This window comes from Pseudorasbora parva, chromosome 22, assembly GCF_024679245.1.
Source record: "Pseudorasbora parva isolate DD20220531a chromosome 22, ASM2467924v1, whole genome shotgun sequence".
NCBI lineage: Eukaryota > Metazoa > Chordata > Actinopteri > Cypriniformes > Gobionidae > Pseudorasbora > Pseudorasbora parva.
This window is the reverse complement of record NC_090193.1, coordinates 4,502,850-4,510,000: the sequence shown is the minus strand read 5'-3', so window position 1 is coordinate 4,510,000 and position 7,151 is coordinate 4,502,850.

Genomic DNA, 7,151 nt, shown 5'->3' with positions numbered 1-7,151 from the left:
ACATATTCTGGTAAACTTGCGTCACATATTATATTTATAAATATGTAGAGAAAGAATATAAAAACCTAAATTCATCTAGGTCAACTACCAACTAATCCAAGGCCAGCAGTTTGCACAAGACCCAAAAATGGCCGAAATGTCAACTATGTTACCTGTCAACTGTGTTACTCATCAACTGTAACAGTTGACAAGGATTCACATGGTTGACAATTTAATTAAAATTGTATTAATTGCTTGTACTTATTTTTGTTGAATTAAAAAAGAAAGTTTTTTAAGAGCGTTTTCTCTTTTCCTTCTAATGTGTCCTGTCACTGGTGTTACTCCTGTCAACTGTGCTCCTTTTTCTGTCAACTGTGTTACTTGTTCTGTCAGCTGTGTTATGTGGTTTTTATGTCATAAATCTTTTAAATGTGACCTAAACCATTAGAAAAAAAGATAGGGATATCTTTTAAGATGGAAGTATTGGTAAGGATGGTAAATAATAAAAAATTCAGCAAACTGTGGATTTATGGCACAGCATTTGTCCTTAACACTGTTGACAAAATTATGAATTAAAGGTTGATTTTTTATAAGATTTTTGAAAATAATTAACGGATAATTAACTTTGTGCGGGCGGTTAGTATAGCGTGGATGAAAAATATGCGCAATATTTCTGTGGAGAGGTGGATGAGCGAGAGAGCGACCAAGACCTGGGTGTGTTTGCGAATGAGCGTCTCCTATGGGCCACACCGGTCTCGAGTCCTCTCATGAGGGAGCTCAGAGGCATATAAGGACGAGCGACACCAATAAAGGACAAGAGATCACCAGACTTGGATTTGACATTGAGTTGTGTTTACGTTTTATTATGTGTGTGCGCGAGTCCATTTTTTCGTGAGGGACTGCCCATGTTACTTTCGTTTTGTTTGGTTAGTCTTTTAAATGTTCGCCGGTTCCCGCCTCCTTCTTCCCCCCTCAAACATACTGTATCACAATTTCTATGTCCAAATTACCATTACACATACACACAACAACGATATGCCATGTGATCCATCACGTCACCACCACTGCGACCGTGCAACTTTTATTGATGCCTCTCTTAGTCCAGATGGAGCGAGCGTTGCAGGAGTAGCAATAGATGAATTAAAAGTAAAGTTGGTGAGTGGAGTATATGAAATTGTTGAAAACGAGTCTTAAAAAGGAACAGCCTGTTTCATTAGCCCATTCATGACGATGTTGATGTTGAGAGAGGTGCAAGATAAAAAATAAAGCATTTTAATTTGAATGATTTTAGCGTGTGTGATTTAGCACAGGTCGGGTAAGGGGCCAAATATTAACAGGTCTGGGTGGGTGCAGATTTAATTTTGATATTTTCACGGGTCGGGTCTGGTGCTGCTGTGCCTTGCAGGTACGGGCAGGGGTGGGTCTCCAAGAATGGACCCATGCAGGACTCTAAATGGGGCATACGGATTTGAACAGGTGATCTCTTGATCTGCAGTCAAATGCTCTACCACTGAGCTATACCCCCTTTCGGCAACCTTCTGAAAAAAAATCCTTGAATGAAACACAACTGAGGTATGTTTACCTTATCTGAAAGTAGTAAAGTTGCACCAGAGAACAGAGCTAAATAAAAAAAATAAAAAAATCTTTGAAGGAAACACAAATGAGATAGGTCTGGCTTGTCTGAAAGTAGGCTAGTATAAAAGTACCAGAGAACAGGGGACCTCTCGATCTGCAGTCAAATGCTCTACCACTGAGCTATACCCCCTTTCAGAACATTAAAAATAACAAAAATTTGTCACACTTTATAATAGCGTTCAGTTACAAGTCATTTACAAGTGATTAGTAAATAATTAACTAATGATTTAGGAAACATGACTATGTGTTCATTAATGATTAATGAGTGATTTGTTAATTATTTTACATATATTTAGTAGGTTCAGTTATAAGTAATTAAGTAGATTAAGTAAATACAGTTTATTAGTTAATAATGAACTAATGATTTACAAAACTTGACAATGCATTTCATAAATGTCAATAAATTGTTACTTTTTTGTATATTTTGTAGATTCAGTTATACAATATTTATAAGTTATTAGATAATGATACTAATCATTATCTAATAATGATTAATCTAATGATTTATCTAATCATTATCTAATTATCTAACTAATCATTTAAAAAATCATGACTTGCATTTATCATGCAAAATGCATTTACCCACAAAATGCATTTATGCTACAGCTATTTTTTTTTTAAAGAATGATAAATTGCTAGTTGTCAAATTAATTGCATAATATCATTGCGCCGCTGCGCCCATGGTATGGCACCAAAGTTCCATGATTCTTACGCAGGAATGAGAAGTAGTTCCTATCTACAGATACAGAGATCGGTTAAATGGATTCAAAAAGGGTAAAACTCAACTGTTTAACAATAAGGGAATTGGAAAATGAGCCTATTTTCACAAAAGGTTGTGTTCAATTGTTTTATTTTCAATTAAAGGAAAGGTGTTCCTTTAATATTAAATTTTAGTAAATGCATTACTAGAATAAAATGCTGTTTCATTGTGCAATGAATACTTAACTGTTTCGACAACACAAGAGTGTGATTAGTTTGCGGTGTTAACTGTTTTGAGAGCTGTTACCTGAGTTTGGATAAATGTACTAAATTGATTGAGAAAAACTGTAAACTTTACTTACCACATTACTGCAACAGCCCGGTCCTGCAGATTTGTGTCATGCAACATTAGGGAAGATTATACCCTTCCTATCAGAAAAGGCCACACAACTCCTGGTCCAAGCTCTTGTTCTCTCCAGACTGGACTATCGTAATGCTCTTAGCGGGCCTTCTGGCATGCACTATCAAACCCTTGCGATTGATCCAGAATGCAGCGGCGAGAGTGGTCTTTAGCAAGCCGAAGAGAGCGCACGTCACACTTCTCTTTATCAGTTTATCACTGGCTGCCAAAAGCCTCTTGCATTAAATTTAAGGCACTGGTGCTAACCTACAAAGCAACCACCCGGTCTGCACCAATATACCTTAACTCGCTTGTTCACTCTTACGCACCCTCCAAAAGCTTGCGTTCTGCAAGTGAACAATGCCTCATGGTGCCATCCCAAAAATGCATTAAAATCACTCTCTCGGACCTTTCTCACCTGGTGGAATGACCAAGTCGAGCAGCCGAGTCTGTAGCCATTCTCAAAAAACATCTTAAGACACATCTTTTCAAGCAGCACCTGATTAATAAAGACTAGCACTTAACTATTCTATATTTTTTTCTGTGTGTTTGTTTATTTTATAAAAAATGTGTACTCCACTAGATTAACTGAGATTTGCTACAGCACTTGCATGCTGTTGCCCCTTGATTGTTTAGTTGCTTTTATTGCTCTCCTCATTTGTAAGTTGCTTTGAATAAAAGCATCTGCTAAATAATTCAATATAAATGTAAATGCACAACACTTTTTAAAATAATAAAATTAATAATAACATCCTGGCCCCGGTCCACCACAGAAAGCGGCAACAGTGTGCATTAGAAATGGCCCACGGAGAAAAGGAAGAAGGTGGCCTGGCACCAGGATGCACTACGGGAAGAAGGCAAGCTTGTGGACTCAGTGTGATGCTTTGGGCAATGTGCTGGGAATCCCTGGAAATCTTAATGCTTTAGCATACCAAGACATTTTGGATAATTTCATGCTCCGAACTTTGTGACAACAGTTTGTGAATGGCCCATTCCTGTTCCAACATGACTGCGCTCCAGTGCACAAAGCGTCGGTCCATAAAGACATGGATGAGCAAGTTTGGTGTGGACGAACCTGACTGGCCTGCACAGAGTCCTGAGCTCAACCCGATAAAACAGCTTTGGGATGAATTAGAGCGGAGACTGAGAGCCAGGCCTTCTCGTCCAACATCAGTGCCTGACCTCACAAATGAGCTTCTAGAAGAATGGTCAAAAATCCCCATAAACACACTCCTAAACCTTGAGGAAAGCCTTCCCAGAAGAGCTGAAGCTGTTATAGCTGCAAAGGGTGGGCCGACTCCATATTAAACCCTACAGATTACATTTTATTATTTGCTTGGGTATATTTTGATACTTGGTGTACATTTTCAAAATTCTTCGTACAAAAATCCAAATTCATCCACATTTGTAATACAGCTAATCATTCTTTCCAAACCTGATGTAATGCTTTCATTTAGTTGCACATATTTTCAGTCCACATAATCATTGTTTCAAACATTATTGTAAAACATGTAATGAGAACATTTGGTTTAATCACCGAAACACAACAGTATGATCTTTTTTCATTTTAATATTTTTAACAATCAGTTAACAAGTTTGTTTGCCCATATAATCTCAACCTATTAGGTTAAACTGTCCACTGATGAGGGGCTCGATGAAGCAGCTTCGACTCGAGCTCTGATATATACACCCACAGCGACTAAATATAGGATATGATTATGTAGGGCAAGGTACCTAAAATGAAGCTGGAGTTTGGGGAGTTGATGGGATGCTGGAACAGCTGAGACTGAGGAGAGGTAAGCAGCTGCTTATATACTCTGACTGTTGGCTGTTGATTAGAAGATTAGATGGGCTCACTCCTCCCTAAATTATGTTTAGGAACTTCACTTCCTTTTATAGCAAACAATGCAAAATACCTTTAAAATCACCCTTGTTGCTGAATTACCTACAGTAGAGGTTAGAGATGCCTCATTAGAAAATACACTTGCATTCCCTAACTTATGTCATTGAATCCATAATGTGTGTATCACATATGTGTTATCAAAAAGCGGGATGAAGATACGACACAGCCATAAGATCCCGGGCTATAGAACTGAGTTTGCTGCCAATACAGTAAAAGTTCTCACTGTGCCATATGACTGAATATGTACTGTAGTTGACCTTTATAAGGGTGAGTCACAGTAATGTGCTAGTCTCCATGGTAATATTTTTACAGTAGCACATGGCACACATACTGTAATGTAAAATGTTGTATTTTATACCATCTGTCTCCCTTCTTCTGATGCATTTCTGATCAGTCTGATGTTACACTGTCATTGACAATTTCCTCACCCTTATACTTTATTTATACACACACTCTTCTAGTTTACTATCTTTGTGGGGACTCTTCATAGTTGTAATGGTTTTTATAATGTACAAACTCTATGTTCTCTCCCCTTACACTAACCCTACTCCTGAACCTGACAAAAAAAAAATTCCCCGCAAGTACAATGATTTTGGATATTGCCATCTTTACAGTTTTTATTATTGGCTTTGGTACTGTTTTCACTAAGCATATACTCAGCCTCTCACATTTTGCAAAAAACTTACAGTTTTTGCCCGTTGCTTGAACACATTTTTCTAAACTTCGCTCATTGTGCCGAAACTCTACACACAAGTAAACATGACACAACACTGGGACATTTTGTCCCCATAACGTAGGGATTACCAGCCCACACACACACACACACACACACACACACACACACACACACACACACACACACACACACACACACACACACGCACACACACGCACGCACGCACGCACGCACGCACGCACGCACGCACGCACACACACACACACACACACACACACACACACACACACACACACACACACACACACACACACACACACACACATACACACACACACACACATGTTGGTCTATGTGCAGGGACTCTCCATAGGTGTAATGGTTTATATACTGTACAAACCGTATTTTCTATCCCCCTACACTGCCCCTGCCCCTAAACCTACCCATCACAGGAAACATTCTGCATTTTTACTTTCTCAAAAAAACATAATTTAGTATGTTTTTAAGGCCTTTCGAATTATGAGGACATTTGACATGTAGTTATACAAATTTGTGTCCTCATAAACCACATTAACAGGCTCACACACACACACACACACACACACACACACACACACACACACACACACACACACACACACACACACACACGTTCTTTACTGTATTCTAGAATACAGTACTTTTGGTTTACATATATGGTTTTGTTGTGTGCTACTGTATACAACAGTAATGTTTGGCAAATTGCATTGGTTTACACTATACTTGTTACCCCTCTCGGCAGATGACTTTCACTGTAGAACATTGTATTGAAATGTAAATATAAGCATATGAAAGACCAAAGAGCTTTAGATTTAGAACAACAGTGTTTACATGGCATATCCAAAAATGTACTATTATAAAATAAATAAGTGTTTGCCATTTGATGCAAATGCTTCAATCTGATATGTGTTTATGTCATTTTGGATGCAATGTTACATTTTGAAGGAGATGTGAGGCATTTTGAATTTTGTGTGTGAAGTTTTGGGAATTGTGTGTAATTTTGAAAAAAGGAGACAGTTTTGAAAATGTGTATAAGCAGTTGGAAAAAAATGTAAAGAACTGGTAATCATGAATGGTTTAATGTGTTTTAAGGTTCTTGTAAAATGTAAGCTTGTAGAGGAATGCTGATGTAGAAAAAGGTGCTCAATAGAAATACTTTTTATTTCTATATTATGATAAATATGTAATATATCATTTGAATTTTTCATTGTTATTTTCCCAATTCCCCACCTCTATCCTGCATTTGCAATAATATTACACATAAATCCTAATTAGTATTAACATTTCTAAACAGTTAATTTTGTTTCAGCTGCCTGTTATTTTTGTGTGTGTGTGTGCTTTCTGATATAATGACAATTACATGAGGAGTGAAGGCCATAGAAATGTATCACAGAAGGATAATACAGCCAGATTTTATTCCTCCAGAGGATATGCTTTTGCTTTTGTTTACAGGAAATAATGAGCCCTCCATTGCTCTGATGCAGTTTAAAGCACAGATGGTTGCTAATGTACTCTCTCTGATCACTAGGTGCCAGACACGCCACTTTTGTTGAGTAGCTGCTAACATTTCTATCAAAATAAATGAATAAAGACGTACACCATCAAATGCTACACCACCACAAATTCTGTTACACTTCTCCTCCTTTGTGTGTGGGTGTGTGGGTGACTGGAGGAGTGAGAAAAGATAGAAACAGAAGTCAGGTATGTGCTGCAAACAGTGTGTGTGTGTGTGTGTGTGTGGGGGGGGGGGGGTTATCTGTTTGAGGTGGGTCTGCATGTTCATTGCACTTCCTCTTTTGAACAGGGATTTTGTTTGTCAG